Genomic DNA, 21,395 nt, shown 5'->3' with positions numbered 1-21,395 from the left:
CAGATGACCCTCATCACAAGAGAATCCTTGGATGATGAGGCGTGATTGAAGAGACATTTTTAATTAGTTATTTCCCATGAGAGGGAGGATGTTTGTCCTCAAAACCTGGCAATTCCAGCTGTCAGCATGAAGGGATTATTTGTAAAAGGTACATGTTAGACAGCTGTTAATACCCAATTTTACTTCTGAGGTGCATATTTATATATTTACAAAATAGGTAATGATTTCGCCCAATCTCTTTATGCAATCTCTTATTAAGTGATAACCCAGAGAGCTGCCACCTAAGAAATAAAGAACGAAAAGTATCCAAAAATCAGGTTTGGAAAGATGTGACAGGAGAACTGTTTGTGGCATTGGACTTCACTCTTCCAAAAAGTCAAATTTGCTGTGGCAAATTTGCGTGGCTCTGTTTGGTTTGTGCTGTACCTTCATCAGAAACCTCACCCCCTCGCACAAAGTCACTTTTGAGTCATCAGGAAATTGCAGTTAGAGAAATGGAAGGAAAGTAAGAAATTAATGCTAAACCCCTTGATCTGTAAAAAGTGATGGGGACTGCCATAATAACAGCAGAGTGGTCATGTTGGGAAGTTTCAGTAGAGAGAGAGCCACAAGGAAATGTTGGAAAATAGATAAATATTGAATATCACTATGTATAAAATACTGCTCTTCCTTCAAAACAAAGGCACAGTGCACTGTGAAAGAAATTCCAATTACTACATCTAATTACAAGAAAGCCTAAATCACTATGGGTTTTAATTTCTAAATCCAAACTCTAATAAAAAGAATAATTAAAATCTACACAGAATAATATGGCTCATACTACCTGTAATATTACCTTGATTTCCAGGGTGTTATAGAGATTGAAAGAATTTATTGCTCAATAAGAGGCTTAGAGAGAAGAAACTGAAACAATGAGAGGGCTAAAAATATTTATTTGTGAAATGTCCCATTTATGTATAGCTTTATCCAGAGCTTTTCCACTAATATTTCTTCCTGATGATATTAAGGCCTTGAATCAGCAGTGCACTTAAGAGCAATTTTAAAATTTCCTTGAATCCTAGGGGTACATTTCAGCTTGTATTTATGTATTTTCCTGAATTAAAAAGAAACTTATGGGAGCATTTAATAATGTAGAAAGTTACAAATTGATCGGTGTGTCATGGAGATAGCATGGAGAAAATATTAGGATGTCTGTCAAATAAAATTTATGGAAGAAGGTAAACATACCAAATTTAGAAAAAAATAACAACTTGGAAAAGTTAAAAAAAATACATTATATTCGATAATCTTTAAAGCAGGATATTAAAGGCCTGGAAGAATGTTTTATTCTATCTGGAAAAGTAATGATAAAATCTTTTCTTTCCTTCAGATGCAATGGTATATAATAAGATGTAATTGTATACATTTTCTTATAGACACCTAATTCATACATGTTAACATTATTTAAATAGAAGCTGATGTACTCTGGAATTCACTCTGGAGACTGGGGACAACACTAATGGAAGATTGAATGGGCACAGATCTGTGAGGTTACGAGACCCCTTGTCAAGATGGTGAAAGGTGAATTTTGGACACTGAAACACTGAATACTGAGTCAATTTAATCTAAATCTTCCCAAACTGATGCTGTTCCATTTCAGGAACAAATGCTTGTAGCTTCTAGCTAGTGGGTTTTGTGCCCATACTTTGGCATTCTCCTAATTTCCATATACCTTTAGGGTCAGAATTACTGACAGCTGTGCACCAGTCAGAGATGCCTTGGGGCTTGCTGAAAGGCATCAGAAGCCAGTCCGCCTCCAGCTTACCCAAAAATTCTTTTTCCATAGTTGTTTATGCCTCCCTTCTCTGTCTAGGATGTCTTAGATACTCCTTGTTTGAATGCACAGTGAGCAAGCAGGTTTTGTGGTAGGATTTTTGGAGGGAGATTGTAGTGTGCTCTGAGAGCCCGAGTACAAAGGCCTGGTGTAGTGTGAAATTAGGGTTGTAATGGTTGTTTTCCATTAACACAATGGAAAAGTTCGGCCCTACAACTCTTCAATGACCTCCAGCTCTGATATGTAAATGTGTAACAAAGCAGACCAAGGAGAATTTGTACAATAAAGATGGAAATTCTCTTCCACATGGAAAATATAAATTATTCAAGACTTACTTATGTCTGTATTTACTACTCAGTTATCTGAGCCCTTTCTCCACGGAGGTTTTGTTTTCTGCTTCTTTGGAAGACATTTCTCTTTCTTTCTGAGGTAGTAAGGAGATGCTGTACCCCTCTTTCCAGAAAGCCATGTCAATTTAATTTTCTGAATTCTCTGTAATTTGTCACTGGAGTTTAATTATGGTTTTACTGTAGTAAAAACCTCTGATATTGGATAATTTAAAGAGGAAAACCCTTTCCTTGCTTCTCTTTTACACCTGAGTGCTCATGCTGACATCATTTAACATTCTTTAAAGATGATGAAGAGGACACTAGGACTCTCCTTGACTTCTTTTTTGAATGGAGTGTAGATGGACACTAAAACAGGTTGCTAAAAAAAGTCATGGCTTCTCCATCCCAGGAAGTGCTCAAGGTCAGGTAGGATGGGGCTTTGAGCATCCTGGTCTAGTGGAAGGTGTCCCTGCCCATGGCAGGAGACTTGGAACTAGACAGTCTTTAAGGTCCCTTCAAACCCAAACCATTCTATGATTCTGTGACATGAGTCTATGATTTGATTCTTTCTATCAGATGAGTCAGGCACAAATCCCCATGGCAGCTCAGCAAACCTGGCATCCTCTCATTAGATCATGTAAACACTGACTTGACAGTGATATGAAAAAACAATCACAGTTGTGACACAGAGCCCTTTGAATGGATCCATGGATACTCCCCCTACTTTGAAGCCAAGCAATTTCTATTCAAAACCAGATTTTTCTATAGCAAAATTTTAACTAGATGGGTTCAGGAAGAAAAACTTCTAGATTAAAATTGATCTGAACAATGGAATCTGTGTGTAGAACTAAATCCCAAGCTCATTAAAATGACCAGGAAAATATCATCTCTTTCAAAATCAGGGTGTGGTCTGGGCTGAATTTAGACAGACATATTCTGCCTAAGTAGGCTGTGCACAACAACAGGCATTAAAGTGAACTGTAATATTAAAAATACCTTCACTTCTATGGTGTTTTAAATCTTGCATAGAAATGTGTTCAGTAAAAGCATGAGTTCAGTTAAAGAGTTATTCCATCTCCTTTAGTTTTATCACCAGCAATAGAAAAATAATAATCAGGAAGCAGACACAAAGCTAAAGTCAAGCTGTTAAGAAGCCAAACCACACAAACTAATAGCGCTTTTTGTGGCTATACTTTTTTCATATTTTCACTAATAAATTTTATTATCCATAAAAAGCAGTACTTCTGAAGAAAGAAAGAAATATTGTGAAGATGTTTCCATAAACACTCATCTGCCACATGAAATGCATTCATGCTATTAATTCTTGCCCTGGTGCATGTGCTTTCACAGAAAACTGTGTTTTAGTATAATGCTGCTTCCTCAGTTTCCCTGAGGGAAAAAAAGAGAAATCACACAGCTTTCCCACAGGCTGTTGTAGTTCAGGAATGGTATTGCTCAATTTAACGTTCCCACTGAAACACTCCAAACCATGTGCCACTCAGTCATTCACCTTTCTCCCTCTCACAGCCCCCTGCAAAGGGCTGGAGGGGAGGATTGGAGGCACAAAAGGCAACAAGCAGTAGCAGAAACAAAGCTAATAACAGAGACTGCAAGAAAGAGGTAAATGATTCACATGGGAACTCATGATACCACCTGACACTTCCTGATCCAGAAGGGACCCCTTCCCCTGTCCCTGGCTCTAAGAGAGCTGGAGAGGGACTTTTGACAAGGGCATGGGGTGACAGGACAAGGAGTAACTGGCTTCAAACTGTCAGGGGAAAGGTTTAGGTTAGAAATTAGGAAGAAATTCTTTACGGTGAGGGTGGTGAGGCTCTGGCACAGGTTGCCCAGAGAGGTTATGGCTGCCCCAAGTCTAGAAACACTCAAAGCCAAGTTGGATGGAGCCCTGAGCAACTTTTTTTAGTCTAAGGGGTCCCTACCCATGGAATAGGGGTAGAACAAGATGATCTTTAAGTTGTCTTCCAACCCAAACCATTTTGTGATTCTATGATTATATCCTTATTTTTATATTCAAATTCAGTTATGTGGTTTTCCTGAAAAAAAAACAAAAAGCAAAATAAAATCAAGCCCAGCAGAATTGCATTTGTATTGAAAGGCGTCCCCATGGTGTTTATGATGAATGAAAATTAACAGAAAGGGACTAATCAAAACCATCATAAGTGGATTGACAATACATTGAGACTAAGGAAGCCTCAGGTTCTATAATTTGGAACAGAATAAAATTTGTTCACTTGCTTTCTCCCTTTACATGCAGGACACACTCAGCTGTGACTGTTTCCATGTCTCCAGGGTACCATGGTGAGGATCATCCCCTCACCAATTGTAGTGGGGGGAAATTCTAGGGCAGTAGCATGCCCTCTATGATTAGTTCCCACGATATGTATGTTCATCTCCATGAGCTTGGGTTTCACAACAGTAAATCACTGTGGTGAGAGGTTGTAGAAAGACAGATGTGGTAGTCACAGCTGGCTTTATTCAGACCATCCCATTTTAGGCCATGGGAGGTGCTCCAAATCCCACCTTGCAAGCATCACTGTCCCCAAATGGTCTTGATGGGAAGCCTGCAGAAGCCACAACCTTATCTACAATTTAACTGCCTAGTAGTTGAGTAGCATATCTGGTTTCCCAAGAAAGCAGCTATGAATTTAACAGCAAAAAAATTTATGACACTATAAACCTTCCACCTGGTCAAAAGTGGTGTCTGGTTTGAACCAAAATAAAATCACTTAGGAAGCTCAAAATCAGAAATCCTTCCTCCCTTCATCACCTGTACTTTATCTTCAATAGGAAAACCCACTTTGATGGGCCAGAAAGGATAGAAAACCTTTGCATTAGGATTCCTAGCTAAACAGGTATTTCAGATAAAGCATCAGGGCAGAAATTTAATCACCATGCAGGCGCTAAACTGGATATTCCTCAGCCAAGTCCCATGCCAACAAATTCTAACAATCACTGTGTCAAGCACAGAGTGATGATACTCAGCTTTTGGTGGGTGCTGTCTAAGACTGAGCTGCTGGCAGTTGTGGCTAAAATCTGGGAGCACACGAGCTCAGCAACAACCTCAAAAACCTCCAGAGGACCGTCCTTTTCTGTTCCTCCTCACCTATTCTATTCCCCAGTTAATATTTTTTTTAAAAAAGCAGTGTACTGAGGACTACCTCCATTCCTGTTGTAACCTAATGGAATCTAATAGCAATATTAAAGCAAACATGCATTTTCTTCACAATGTCTTGACATTTTTGCAGTATCTCAGTTTTCCACATAATTTTGTAATTATTCTATAAATCTATGGGAGTAATTGGCAATGAACACATTATCATGAGTACTCCTGTACCCAAAAACCTTTAAAGTAGAATAGGTAGGAGGGAAAAACAAAACTAGGAAATGATTGCTTGAGGCTGGACAATAATATCTGCTGATAATTCTTCTGATGTTATTAATTCTATCACTTTAATTCTACTGATATGATTAGCTACTTGTGCATTTACTAGGAAATTTAAGAAGAAGGTCATACCTCAAATATTTTCTTTCTTTTTAGAGACTGCAGAGATAATCCAGGATTTATGGAGCCTTTGAGGCTTTGAAGCAGTAGCTACTGATGGATGAAATGTTTTGTGTGTTGGAAAGGGAAGGAAAACAGAAAAAAGAGAGCAATGCATTTCTGCACAGCCTCTTGAGTGGAAAGCATAAATGTCTGGTTATTACTTCTGATTCGCTTTTAACCCTTCAACTCAAGTTTAAAGATTCTACAGAAAGATTAAGCTTTAGAGTTGTCTGTCTCGAGTGTTATAGATGTAAATGTATTTCTTTAAAAGAGGAATGTGTTTAAATAGGAAAAGTAATCAAGTGAAATTTCAGCTCATAGGCATCAGTGAAAGCTTTAGCATTGCTTTCAGCAGAGCCAGCTTTTCACCAAGACATTTCATTTAAAAATCAAGTCAAAACCACTTTCTTTTTCCTCACGTCTCTATATTTCTAGATAAAAAAAGATTCACTGAAGCTCGCTGAACAAAGAAATATCAAAATTCCAAATGAACCCTATTGAACTATTTAGCCGTGCCAGTGAGACAGAAAAATGGGTTTGGCAATCTCTCTTCAGGAGAACTCTGCTGTGGCTGCAGCCCCTAGATGGCACTGCGAGAAGTGATCTTGTGAGCCAACCAAACACTCACAGTCCCACTGAAGAAAATACATTTTGCCAGTTGTGGTGAAGCTTACAGCAACAGGTACCTTGTTCTTTAACTTAAAGTCTGTCCTTAATTACTCATGAAAGTAAATTATGTCAAAGGATGTCAAAATTCACACCACAAATGTGAATCTATCTACATCATTTTATGAACCCCATTTAGCATTACAGGATGTTTTTGAGGCAGAATTGGCCAAAAGTTACTCTCGTCACTTTTTTTTTTTTCCTAAGGATAACATTGACCTCACATAACTTTCAGAGTGGGCTTCAGGTTTGTTCTCACACATCAGAGTTAATATCTCTGTGAACTGTGTGCTCATGTCTTTCTGCTGCTGCTCCAATGGGATGCAAATTTCCTATATTACATCTGTGATGTTCGTGAGGATATCTCAGGTATATCAAGATGTCCCAAATGGTACAAGAAGCCTGTGTATAGACAGCTGGACTCTGATCCTGACTTTAGAGTAAATGAATTACACATAATTTAGAATGAGTGAGGACCTGAATAACTGACGATATTCTGGAGATGTTGGAAATTAATGGCATAAGATAGGAAAAATAGTGCTCAATCCTATCCTCAAGACAAAGTACTTCCTATTTTATGGAAACATATTTCACAGCAGCAATACAAAGCCATCAGCTTTGATTGTCTCTTTACTTCTGTCCCACCTCCTGAATATAAGGACCAAGCTCAAGAGACAAACTGGCTTTAAAACATGGCTAATAAATTTGCTTGCAATTATATGGAGGGTGGGGTTGGTGGGGAGGGGGGAATAGCATGCAAAAAAAATCACTATAAATACATTCCCTGTAGAGAAGTTTTGGGTAGGACATTGTCACTACCACAAAAAGTTAAAGGAAGATCTTTGCATTGCAGAAGGTAAAGCCTTTTCCAGGGCTGGCCATTAGATTAGATGGATTAGGCAACAAATGAAGTGTAAAGGAAAGGGTGTGTTAGCATTTCCCAGCAATAACTGTGCCCTGATGCAAGTGCAACTTGGAAAGAGCACTCAGTTGAATTCCTCAGCAGGAGATAATGACATGTATGTGCTTGTGCCTACCCTAGAAAATAGCTAATGTTGTCTTTGGACACCAGAAATTTGTGCCAGAAAAGCCCACTCAGGGTAAGTCCAACTGACAAATTATTCCTCTGAAAAAGTGAATGCAAAGCAAATAGATAATATTCTCCATTCTCAGTTGCAATGTTTCAATAGTCATTTTGCCTGGTTATTTCTATGCAAGGTTTGGGGGGGAAAAGGTCCACTGAATTGATGGCAACATAAGATCCATCATCCACAGGTTCTTTATTTTACACCTTTGTGTCAGAACACCAGAGGCTGTAAGTCATAGTTGTCATCAGTGTCTTAGGGTACCTGACAGGTTTCTCTGTTCTTTCTTCAATCACATTTTGACAATTTGGAATTTTTGTTCTGATCTGTGAGCGTGTAGGTGAATGAGTAGCTCGTGTATAAGTCATGAGACTAGACTGAACAACAAGAGCAAGGGCCAGCAGTGATATCAGAGATGAGCTCCGTCCCTCTAATCTCTAAATGCATAAAGTAGTCTGAGGATGAGTAGGCAACACAGCCATTATATAAATATTTTTATATTTATATAAAAATACAAAAATATCCCAGTAGCTACTGCATATCTACCTAGATAACTCAATTTTCTATAGAACTGAGAAATACTAATAATAGTAAAAACAATAATTAAAAAATAACATTAAAAAGCACAGATCTTTTAAATGAAAATCAAAAGAAAGAGGAAAAATATCAAGAAAAAACTGGCTTGGGAAGTAGATCTGAGAGGTATGAACACCTCATGCCTAACAACAAATACAGATGACATCAAGACCAAAAGAAAGAAAAATTCGAAATCCACAGAAATATCTTATTTCTATAGGCTGAGCTAAAAGAAAGCTATTAGTCATGCAGTTCATGCCTAGCAAACCCACCCATATGAATAAGGATCCATTTCAGAAAAATTAAAAAAAAAAATTAAGGTGTCTGTTACATTTTCTTCTACATCCTGATGTAATTTCCATGATTTTTGATAATTTTATCTTTGCTTGTTCTTTAATTTGTCACAGAAAGCCCTTCCGTCTCACGTAGAATGGAACCAAAGGACAGGAGGCTATAAATAATAGTGACAGGGGCATGCCAAACTCAAAAGATCTTCATACAGCACCCAGACAAAGGTTCCTAAAGCATTTTTTAAAGGCTAACCTGTCTCTACTCCCTTCTCCCACAATGACTATAATGTGATCCAAATGAAGGTCATCCTAGTTGAGCAAAGGGCAATGCTGCACAAATATTTCTTTGCAGCGTTATGGGTAACATAGATCAAAAATGTTTCCCATGAATCACAGAATCATAGAAAAGTTTAGATTGGAAGGCACCCTAAAGACCATCTAGTTTCAACCTCTCTGCCTTGGGAAGGGACAACTTCCAGCAGACAAGGTTGCTCAGAGCCCCATCCAACCTGGCCTTGTACCCTTCCAGGGATGGGACAGCTGCAGTATGTGTCACCTGTACAGGATGTATTGTGTGAGATTAGCATGTAACAGGATATACTAGCCAACTTTGTATTTATCTCCAAGGTCAAGCAGCATTAGTTAAGCTCAGGGAACCTCTCACCAAAGAACATGGAGTTTCCCTGACTGTGTCTCTTGGTGCAGGATGAACTTGTGCCAGAGTCAGTCAGAGCTAGAGCACCAGCAAGCACATCATCTGCACTGAGCAGTGAATTTAGCACTTCCAGCACAATCCATTGTTACTGCTGTTGTTTGAGGTAACAATGCACTACACAATGAAAACTCAGCCCAGGTTCCAGTTAATCCATAACAATGCAAGGATGCAGATAATCCTCCTTCTACAAGTTTCCTTCAAAAGGCAAAACACAGGACAGAGCATGGCTGACTATTCTGTAAAGTGTGGTTGAGTTACAACATGTGAGAGTGTGTAGCACTTCAAGTGAGAGATCTGCCTTGCCCTGTGTTATGGCTTCATTTTGAGCCAGCATTGAATATCTAGACAGGATAAAAGAAATAGGTCAATTATAAAGCGCTCCTTTTTCTGTATGTCTCAAATTCTGGGAATCAATAGGTTTTTTGATTTCCTGGGGGAGAGCTGAAGGCACTGACAAGAACAACTGGCAGCGTGAGATATTTTTGTCTCCTGGGTCTCTGGCACAGAGCACAGCTAATGTTAGTGATACAACAGAAATAAATGTACAAAATATATTAATTAAATTTACTGAAAATCCCTCTCCCATCAATAAGAAGCCTGTTTCCCATATTACTTTTTGAGCTTACAGGAAACCTCTTTTCCCACAGTTTTGAGAGTTTAGTGTGACTTTGACCCCTTATTAATGATTGCAAAAAGGTTGGTGCCCACTTGGAAACACTCTTGAAGTGAAGTGTTTGTGAAGGCATGCATAGAAGAAAGCAAATTTTCAGCGTGGGACTGGGAGAGCATTTTGACAGCCAGCTAGAAATAGTGTTTCTGATCCGAGCATCCTGCACCACTCCACAGTGTGTAACGCTGATCAGATGAACCTCTGTCTCCACAGCTGTAATTCCTTTCTGGTGGTTAGAATTATTAAGCAGGTGTTCTACCTTCCCTTATTAGCTACCAAAGCTGAAAATAGCTCCTGTGAGTCACACAGCTGGCACTTTGATACCTGCATGCTCAGGTTCCACGGCACTGCTGACCGAGTACAGCTGCTCAGCTGTGTAAGGAGAGGCTCATGAGATGCCTTTTAAAAAAGGAAAAGAAAAAAAAAAAAAGAAATGTGGTCCCAAAGCAGTACACAGTTCGTTTTTCAGAAATCCCACCTCAGCTGAGGTGAGATAAAGATACAAGCCAGGAGTATAATTTTAAAAGAACACAGTAAGAAAGGATTAGTGATTGAGTTTGTGAAAGCATTTATAAAATGAAATCAAATTGTTACACTTGGCATTGAATGCATTAGAAAATGCATTAGATTTTATAGAGATGGGGTCAGACTTTTGAATATAGAAATCTAAACTGCACATTGCACTCCAAAAAACTCATTAGTTTATACAATCTGAATAAATGAATGCGTATGAATTCTTAAAATCTTATTTAGATATGTACAGGGATTTTTAGGACTATACATGTTATTGGCTTGGAAGACATCGTACTGCCATTATCCTCTGCTACATGTTGAAGGATATCCATATAACTGCTCTTTCTTCTACTGGACCCTCTCTGACAAGAACATGTGAAGCCACTAATCCACTTAAATGGGAACCCTAAAGCTCAGATATACCTATGAAAGAAGGAAAGAATATCTCTCCTAGCTCATATGGTACATTTAGAACAAAATGTGCTTTTTCTCTCCCAAATTTCCAAATTATTATTCTGCCTTAAAGGGCTGGATATTCCTCTTCATCTTTCAGTCCTGGCACACCATGAGAAGGCTAGCACTGAATACCAGGAGATAATATGGACTTCCAGCATGTCCAGTCAGGTTGAAGAAGGTGTGAAAAGAAATAGGAACTGCAAATCTGCTATCTTTCCAAATTAAGATACTAAACTAAGAGCTAGACTCGCAGTACGCCCCTGGCTTATACAATATGAAAATCATATCACCTAAATTGCAGGATAGAAAATCAAGGCTCTGATGCAATTTAAAATAGTAAGAGGGCCCCAATGCATAAGAATGTATAAAATCCCGATGCTTTAACTCACAAATTATGCCTACTTAGTAAGGTTGTAAGAGAAAGAATTCACTTTAGATGGAATGAAACTAGATGAACTCTCAAGTAAGAGTTAACAAGATATTCTAGAACATTCAGGGTGAAATACCCCATAAGACAATTCATAACATTGGTGCTCAAATCTTTCATTTAATTTTTTAGTCAAGAAAAGCAGTTTAGTCCAAAAATAAATTCCTAGAGGTTGCTAATAAAAAACTAGAGTAAAGGGAAAATCAGAAATATTTCTTATCATCATAAGAAATAAACCTTCCAGGAAAAAAAGAATGATTTATCAGCACTTTCTAAGAGGACAATGACAATACATTCAGGTAGTAGAGTGTGACAATAACTTTAAAGGGCCAACAGTTTAACATAGTGAGGGTAGCTTCACACTGATATTTTAAAACCCAGTTTGCTTCACCTCTTCTTTTCCTATTAAACTGACATACATTTGTGTCACATTTTCAGGCAATAACCCAACCATTAGCACATGTCAATCATATGAGTCTACTTGTTAAGCTAAATTCTAATTCTTTAAAAATTTAACCTCAATGGTAGCAGGCCTTGTAAATGAGTTGCTTGTCTGTGACTGAGGAGAACGGGGGATCCAAACAGTGCTTTCTTAGCATTATTTTGAACTTTCTTACTGTTTTCTGAAATTTAAAATATCTCAGGATTATGTGTTCTGGGATATTTAGCATTTTTAAGTCCAAGAAATATATTCTGAAAGCAGCTGCTAGCACAAATTTAATATAAACATTTATTTTCTGTGTGTTGGACTCCTAGAGGGGGTAACCTCAATTAAAAGTGTAAGCTTCTAAAATGATGTTGGAGGAGACATCAGGCAGTCAAATCCCTAACTATGAATGCTGGTTATGGAATAAGAATTCACTGTATTTCAAATGATATTTTATGTTATGTAACTTCAAAAAGGTGGACAAGAACACACACTTCAGCAACTTCCAATTATATACATTTAATGATATGTGTTAAATGAAGGGACTTCTGGCATGGAATGTAAAATCTTTGTACCTACCAAAAATCCTCTTGGTTTGCTGGCAGAAGCAATACCAGGATGAAATAAAAATTAAAAAAATATTTCTCTAATTCATTAAATTTACATTACTTAATCCCTATGTCAAGGGATTAGCCTTAATTACCCTGAGCAGCCTCACCCAGGACCTTCCCCTACACTCTCTGGACAGGGTCCCTGGTCCCTTTCTAAGCTGTGCCATGGATATCCCCGTCTTCAGCCCTGCCTTGTCTGGCTCTTGGACCTGTATTTTAGGTAGCCTCTCTCCAGTAATGTTTTTGGTCCCATCTCCTGCCACTCCTGACAAATTCTTAGAAAGACCCTGGACTCTTAGATAATACTATATATATACATATATATCTATATATATAGATATATATGTCATAGAATCACGCCATTAATACCTAAAATGTATGTATAAACCCATGTCTGAGTGTATCTCTCTGTCACTTCCCTCCCTAAGTTTACTGAGTGGCATGAAAGTGGGAAAAAAAAGGGGAAAAAAAAAAAAAGAAAATTAGAAGAAATATCTGAAATTAATCAGCTTTGTTGATATGGTTTTATGCAAGATACATTGAAAATCCATAATTCTCCTTTCCTAACATTTTTATAGCTTTTCAGATGGCAAGGGATATGGCTTCCTGTGTGCTAATTATATTCCATGCATTCCAAAGACTTTCGCAGTCCTCTAAGTTCTCTTCATTTCCTATGGAAGGAGAAAACTTTCCTGTGTTCAGGTCAGGGAATGGACACAAAAAATAATTTCCTTAATAGGAGAACAAAAAATCATGTGAAGACATTTTATTTTTAATTCCTTGATGATTTTAAATCCATAAGAGACATATTTCATCCCTCTCCCGCCTTTGCTTGAGCCAAGGGTCTGTTGAGCCTGACAAACCATAAGAAATAACTATGTCAAAATTCTTTCCTTCTTAACATTATGTACAAATTTAGACCCTCTCATTCCCATAAAGTTTTCCAGTTTTAATTGTACACCTCTCTACATTAACAGTCTTGTAGGAGGAGATAAAATGCAAGAGTAGTGTGTTTATTTATGTGCTTCATCTGGGATTGCTGTGACAAGTCCACTGAAGCAGTCTAGTTTGTGTATTAAGTCATAAGGCAAAATGTGCTGGATTTACTGTATTCTTATTCTCGTTGACCATCTCCTAATCTTACACTGTGTTATCTGTAATTTTTGAATTAGTTATTTTTTGAATAGTTTGAATTCCATGTAAATTCTCTGCAAAGCTATTCATGTGTGTCAACAAGCAATGGCTTGAGCCTTTTCCTCAGACTCTCTAGGCTTTGGATAAAGAATGAATGCAGCATTCATTTAAATCAGTGTATTGATTAAAAAAGGTTGTTTGGTTATTTTTACCTTCAGCTGTTTGCCTGCCACCAAAGAGCTTCAGTGGCCATTCTGCAGCTAGAAGACACTTTGGTTTTTGAGAAACAGTGGTTGTGTTGGTTTGCCAGGCTAATACTTCTCCTAACTGGGGTACAGTTGAAGCAGGGATATATGATTCATAATTGGGATACTTAGCTACATTTTTAAATCATTTCGTTCTAGACTAGGTGTTGAATAGATACATATTTTTTAATAAGATGTTGTGGTTCTACAAATACATATACATTAACAGATCAGTCTGTTTTCAGGAGAAAAGCACACAGTATCTCCATAAAAAAGAAAGATGATGTTAAATAAGTTAGCTTTCCTTTCTAACATTTCATACAATCATAGAATGGTTTGAATTGGAAGGAACCTTAAATACTATATAATGTCAAGCCCCTGCCATGGCCAGGCACACCTTGCACTAGACCAGGTTGCTCAAAATTCAATCAAACTGACTGAACACTTCCAGGGACAAGGCATCTACGAATTCCCTGGGCAACCTGTGCCAGTGCCTCACGACCCCCACAGAGTTTCTTCTAAACATCCACAATGATAGAAAATGTCCACAAGGTTCTCTGACTCTTGAGAGAAAGACAAGATGATTCAATAAGTTTAAATTCATCCTTCCACCATTTGGTCAGAAGGACAAATTAAAAGATAACCCCATTTTAAAGCTTGCTTCTGCTTTCCAGCTGGAGCAGTTTCTTCATTTTTTTTTTTTTGTGGTTTGTTTTTTTTGGTTTTTTTTAATCCATACGTATAATTAAAGGGATGAAAAAAGTTTTCTGTATGGTTTTCTGCTTTTTCTTTCCTCTTCATTAATTCACCTTACCTCTGGGGGCCAACAAAGAGTAGTTAGAACTTAGATGTAGTGAAAGACCTCTGGAAAGTTCTCATGTTTCCTAACAAACTGTACAAATATTTTCTTGTGTATCTGTTTCCTGCAATGACTCAATTTATTCTTTTATCAATTAATATCCCGTTTGCCTTTTGGTCAGCCAGACAAGAGGCTGGGATAAATGAATTCCTTAAACTGTATGTTAGGAAACATTCAACTATAATTTAGGATACCCAAACACATTCCATGCCCCTGTCCTCTTCTTTTCCTTTCCATCTACACAGCACTTCTCAAAGCAAATGTGTCGGAGAAACCTTTTTCCTCTGGCACTCACGACATCTCAAAGGTTCAGAAGGGCTGGAAACTACAATTGGCATTTGGCTTTCATGAACCTCTAGAAAGCCCTTTCTCTCACACATTAAATGCACAACAAACAGGACAATTTCAGGTCTTAGAGCAGTCTTTGTTTAGGTGACAAGTCCATTGCAACTGTGTCAGGAACCCAGCAGGTGTGCTCTCCCTAGAGGTGCAATTTGAATTCTCTGTTGGTAAAAATCAGCAGTTTTTTCTGACTTCAGTGGAGCTATTCCTGATGACAGCTGTTGAGCTGTTGGCCACTAGTTTCCAACTGCTTGATTTTATGGCAGTTTCTGAATCAGAGAGGTATGTGGATAGTCCCAGACTGCAGAAGTTTCCCTTTAATTTCAGTAGATCTTTTAGTAAATCTAAAGAGTGTTTGGGAAAAGACAAGTATTCAGTACTGGATGTTGCTATCCTGCAGATTTCCATAGGAACACAATATAGTTATCTCCCTAGGTAGTCATTTGACAGAGTTATGAAGTAGTATACCCTAGAAATATCTTTTTCTGTCATATTTATAGCAATTATGTCAAATAGTGAATTTAAATAATTTGAGCTGATTACTGCAGGTTTATGAAAACACACAGTTTGACATATTCACAAGTTTCAATTACTGTATGTGAAATGTAATTATGTGGAGCACAAAGCTCCAGGGGAAGCTGTGTTTTCTAAATACACCTTGTCTGTAATGCAGTGATCTTTACTCCTTTTTCCCCCCCAAATTTGAAAATATCTTAAATTTTGTCAACGGCTCATCATTTGTCAGATTCCACTTTTAAAATCTACGTAGAGTACAAAGAGAAAAAATCATCACAATCTCAGCAACCCATGTGATCTGCGATCATATAAATGGAACAACTCTTTAATTTTGTTTTATATTTTTCTGGCCACTGTTCAAGACTCCCTGAGTACTGTTTTTAGTGAGAGAAAGATTAGAGTACAATGTCATTTGTTTCAAAACAAACCTTTGTAACAAGAAACTTGATAATGGTAATTAATCTGCTGATTTGTTTTGGAAATTTTAGGAGTCATTCTCTTAAAGGTATCATACCACTTTTAGTGGCCAACTGTTCCTCATGACAACAAAGACAAATGATCATCTGATCCTCAAGTCCTGTCCCCTGTGATTATAGGAAGCATACAGCAAATGTACTGTCTTACACATACATCCTCCCAAAACCCACACAGCTCAGATCTTCCTAAAGGATCCTGGTTAAAATGTGCTCCAGGAAAGGAGCAGGAGGGCTCAGGGCTGTGGAAGGTGGCTGTGGCTGGAAGTCAGCATTTTGCCTTGCTGATCCCAGTGTTTACAACAGTTTTCTCTTTTGTCCTTGCAAGACATTTTGTGTTAGCCCCAGTGCCACAAACACTGGCATCACTGGTTGTATTTCTGTGAGCTCTGCGGTTTCATCCACAGAACTTTCCATATGGAAATGCCGATTAAAATTTATATTATGCTTTTAAATACACAAAGTTTCAGAGCTGTTAAATTTGATCATCTCTAAAGCATCTGTGTATTTCATGTGCATCTCACAAAAACAGATTGACATTAAAATCCATTTTATTTGGGTTACTGTGATAACCCCAAATAACCCTAAATTCCTTCTGTTCATATTTACTCACATTCATGGCTTTGGAAACTCCTTTTGATGTCTTTATTTTCATTGCTAGTGAAGCTGTTTTCATATCTAGCATGAGATGCAGATCTGTTTATTTTATTTTTTGACAAATTGTGAACTAGACATGAAGGAAGACATTTGTGATTATTCTTTCTCCTTAAACAGCTACATGTCCTTTCTATTGTGTTATTTATCAAAATAAATCTAATCATTATCATTCAAATTTCAAATTTTCTTCTTCCTAAAAAGCTGAAAAATATGCTCTTGACAGGCTTGACAGTGGTTTGATGTGAACTTCTGCTTTAAAGGATCAGTAAAAGCCTTTTTTACTATCTGGGTAAATACAACTTTCAATACCAAAATAGCACAATTTATTTTCGACTAACTGGAAATATGAGGATAAGAAGTGAGGAAAAGCTCACTTTTTAAAATAAATTATATAGCCCCTAGGTGTACTCGATTACAATATTGCTTTGACACAAGACAGAACCTTCCTGTTGACCTTGACAACTAAACATTTTATTGCTGTATCCTTAGCTGATAAACATTCCTAAAAAGCAGTCAGGGAGACGTGTCATTTCCTTATGTGACCACAGTGCCCCAGGATAATTCTGGAATAATGCTGATCTCATGTTCTGCTTGCATTGGTGTAATATTTTGAAAATGATCATTAAAAAAAAATCAAAAATGAAGAAGTGAAACTTATTGTAATGTCATTTAGTCTCCATATCCTTTGAATGTAATGAAAAATATGTCTAGAAATAATGTATTCCCTCTTAACCATTTTCTACATAATGACTTACATTATTGCCATTTCCTTTAACCTATTTATATGGATTTCTAGGAAGGAGTAGTCTACATAAATGAGAATATATTTCTTTTCCTGACAATGTGAGCAAGTTTTACAAAGAAGTATAAGTGCATTTACTTTTTCAGAAATCTAGAATTATCTGTATGAATAGATGAGGAACCAGTGCCACTTTCACTTATACAGCATATTACTCCCAATAATGCAATTAGTGCAAATAATGACCTGTCTACATGATCTTCACATTTGTCTTCTCACATGGCAGTCTTTTTCCACAGATTTAAATTTCTGACCAATTAGTTAAAAGTTCAGCTATGAATATAAATGATGGGTGTTTCTGGGTTTCTAAAAAAGCAAATAAACCCAAACTAATTTATGAGAATTAAATTTGTGAATGACATACTGGCCACGAGCACATGTAAGGACCAGACATAGTATGTGTTGTTGATACTGGTACTAGCCAATGAATAATTATCAAAAACAAACATGGATACATACAAAGAAATGAGCGGCACAGGAGAAACAAAGCAGATTCTCTGCCATGAGGGCTTTTATGAGACTGGAATAGTTCTGGAAAAGAGCAAATCAGAAAGTCAGCATATCAGGAAATGCTAGGGCATTGTTGCCTGGGAAGAGATGAGAGATGTCAGTAATTTCTGACATATATTGCATCCTTCTTGAAGTCTGCTGGACCAAAGACTATATGCTAACTTATTTTTCCTCCAAATATTCTTGGATCTATATTGCAGAAACGTTTTTATCATATTCTCCAAAGCAGCACAAGTACCAATTGTGTCCAAAACACCCCAAAATTCTTTGCCTTGGGAAAACCTCAGGTTCCTGACTGAGTGGAGAGTGACAGCAGATCACTACACCGTCAACCACAAATAATCCCAGGAGAAAGAAAGAATCCAGCATAATGCCACTAAGGCAGTGAAGAGCCTGGAGCACAGCAGCGAGCAAGCTTGAAGAAAAGATACTTAAGGAGGGATTTAACACTTGTCTGAGACTACCTAAAAGGGGCCGTGGGGGTTTAGAGATAATGAGTCAGATTCTTTTTCGTGGGACACAACAAAAGGACAAGAGGCAACAGGCATCACTTGCAGCAAGGGAAATTCTGATTAGGTATCAGGAAAAACTGCACACATGCTCCCCCTCAAGGGTGGTTCAGCATTTGCCACAGGTTCCCAGAGCAGCTGAGGAACCTCCATGCTGGCAGGTGTCAGGACTCACCTGAAAAAGGCCCTGGGCTACCTGAGCTAGTTCTGGGGAGAGCTCTGCTGTGAGCAGGGGGTGGGACTAAGCAATCCAGAGGTCAAAACAGCCATCAAAGGAAGAGCAGAGGGAAAGGCTATGAGTAGAGGATTTTTTGCCCTTGTACTTCCTAAGCCTCTATTAACAGCTACTTGTAGAGTTAACCATCAAATCCATAAGAAATTTTGCATCCTTTGGCAAGGAGTTCCATTGCCCAGCTACAGACACACTCCCTCCTTTGACTTGCTTATAACCTTCTCCCTGCCTCTTTCTTATAACACCTGGTTGGTTGCTGTAAAAAAAGGAAAATCAGTGGGTGATTCCTGTTTCTCTCCCCCTGCTCCAAGCTGCTCGTGGTAACAGACCTGAAACATCCCTATCCATCCTCAGCTCTTTCCCAGGCTGAAGACTGCAGCCCTACTAAGGTGTTCTTTGTACACAGCTATTCAACACCTCTGATCACCTTTGCTGTCCCTCTCAGAGATATTTCCAATTCTGGCATCTTATTTTGGAGATAAGAGTGAAGGAGGGCACAGAACTGTGGTGTTCAAAATGCTGGTGAGTCATGGACAGCGATGATTTCTGATCTTCACCACAACCAAGCATTAAGATAACAATCTCATGGATTTCTATGATCAAAGTCTCATTCCAAAGAGGTTACAATTAGTTCCCAGTCATTGCTTTATATGCAAATTATTTTTTTTTTGTATGAACATTGTTTTACATAAGCTTATATGAAATTTCATCTGCTGTTCTACTGCTCACTCGTTCACTGCCGTAAGGTCTTTCCGAAATTATTCACAAGTCAACTCCCACTGTATTATCCTGAGCAACTTTCTACCATCATCCCATTTTCTCATCTCACCAAGCTGTATTCCCAGGTCACTTGGGAATATACTGAACAGCGTGTATTTCAGATTACCCTATGATCTGACCACTGATGACTTCCCTTCACTGTAAAAACGGGATGTTAATTCCCACCTTCCATTTACTATTTTTCGGTAATTCTTTATCCTTTTTTTTTTTGTTTTTAATGCTATGACTTCAGCTTTATTTAAAGACTTTGATGAGAAAATCTTGTCAAATTCTTTAAATCCAAGCAAATTGTATTGGCCAGACCTGCCTTATCCACAAACTTGCCAAGTCCCTCAAAACCCTCCAGTTTTACAGGACCAGATGTGCCTTTACAAAAGCAGATGCTGGCTCTTTCTTTAAGTATCACATTCATTTGCTTTCTCCGTTATACTGTGTACCCTCTTGCTCAGATAACGACTTTATTGTTTCATGCTTCCCTCATGTTTGGGGGGAGCTAACTCGGAGCTCTTTTTGAGAATGAAAATTGCATTTGTTACTTACTTCAGACAGGTTTTGCTGTTGTCCTAGGTTACAGTGTAAGATGTAACCAGTAGTGTGTATTCCCTTATCAGCTTCACAAACTATTAAAGTAGGTGGGGCAGTTTGTTATCTCCTACCATGACTCTCCCTTGACAATCCCTCCCGGGGCTATCTCTGTTTAAGGGTCAATCAAGGACACACCGCATGACTCATCCGCGCGCTGTGCGATGCCCCGCCCAGGGGGAGGAGCCAAGCATTCCCAGCTGTTCGGAGCTCCGCTGTAATTCAGTCAGTGCAGAGCGAAGGCTACCTGAGACTTGCCAAAGCCAGACGCTCTCTGTTATGCCCTGGGGCTCCAGGACAGTGCTGGACCACTGTAGTTGCCCAAATCCTTACCAGAGAGTAATACCAGCATGAATCCCATATCCTGACACTCGTGCCACGGCAGTCTCCAGAGCAGAGTGCCCGTTTGGACTGTATACCCTGCTCTTTGTTCCATAAAGCGCTAGAAAGACTGCAGCAAATAAATTTGGACTGTGAGGACTGTATATCCTGCTCTTTGTTCCATAAAGGGCTGGAAAGACTGCAGCAAATAAAGGAATAACCAGGATTTAAAAGACCAGGCAGCTGACCCGTCTCGCGGCAAAACCTGGACTTGGGGGAAAACCCGGACTGGATTTTTCCCGGAGTACGGAATGGGGGAAAACCCGGACTGGACTTTTCCTGGAGTACGGAATGGAGGAAAACCCGGACTGGACTTTTCCTGGAGTACGGAATGGGGGAAAACCCGGACTGGATTTTTCCTGGAGTACGGAATGGGGGAAAACCCGGACTGGATTTTTCCTGGAGTACGGAATGGGGGAAAACCCGGACTGGATTTTTCCTGGAGTACGGAATGGGGGAAAACCCGGACTGGATTTTTCCCACAGTACGGAATGGGGGAAAACCCGGACTGGATTTTTCCTGGAGTACGGAATGGGGGAAAACCCGGACTGGACTTTTCCCACAGTACGGAATGGGGAAAAACCCGGACTGGATTTTTCCTGGAGTACGGAATGGGGGAAAACCCGGACTGGATTTTTCCCACAGTACGGAATGGGGGAAAACCCGGACTGGACTTTTCCCGGAGTACGGAATGGGGGAAAACCCGGACTGGACTTTTCCCGGAGTACGGAATGGGGGAAAACCCGGACTGGATTTTTCCCACAGTACGGAATGGGGGAAAACCCGGACTGGACTTTTCCCGGAGTACGGAATGGGGGAAAACCCGGACTGGACTTTTCCCGGAGTACGGAATGGGGTTTTTCAGGCAATTCAGCCAATTCAGACCAGGATTTTTCCTGGAGTACGGAATGGGGTTTTTCAGGCAATTCAGACCAGTTCAGACTGGTTTTTCAGGCAATTCAGAAAAGCTGCAGCTGCAGGGTGGCAGAGGAACTGCAGCAGACTGGGCATCACAAACCCTGCTTGCTCATTATCAAAGTGAGAAGGAGCAACAGTAAGGATCACAGCGAGCTCCAATCCTCTGGCTATCCCACAGCTCCTATTCAAAAGTAGGTTTTTTTCCCTTCTGTGCCAGATTCCTACTGCTGATATTTTTATTTTTCTCACCAACAACTCTTGTTTTCTTGCCCTAACTAGCTGTCCTAGGTTACAAAGTAAGATGTAACCTAGTAT

The 21,395-nt window shown here is 38.9% G+C and overlaps 1 long non-coding RNA gene across 1 annotated transcript; it reads right to left on the bottom strand.

Annotated features, from left to right (window-relative positions):
* Window positions 1-13,787: 13,787 nt before the first annotated feature.
* On the bottom strand, window positions 13,788-19,881 carry LOC138119301 (uncharacterized). Its single transcript, XR_011155454.1, has 3 exons — window positions 19,740-19,881; window positions 17,628-17,699; window positions 13,788-15,067 (listed from the first exon to the last, which is right to left on the bottom strand). It is a non-coding gene; the product is annotated as an uncharacterized lncRNA (long non-coding RNA).
* Between the last annotated feature and the right edge of the window lie 1,514 nt (window positions 19,882-21,395).

Source organism: Aphelocoma coerulescens, chromosome 1 (genome assembly GCF_041296385.1).
Source record: "Aphelocoma coerulescens isolate FSJ_1873_10779 chromosome 1, UR_Acoe_1.0, whole genome shotgun sequence".
Lineage (NCBI taxonomy): Eukaryota > Metazoa > Chordata > Aves > Passeriformes > Corvidae > Aphelocoma > Aphelocoma coerulescens.
The sequence above is the reverse complement of the archived record's forward strand: the minus strand, read 5'-3'. Positions and strand labels throughout refer to the sequence as shown.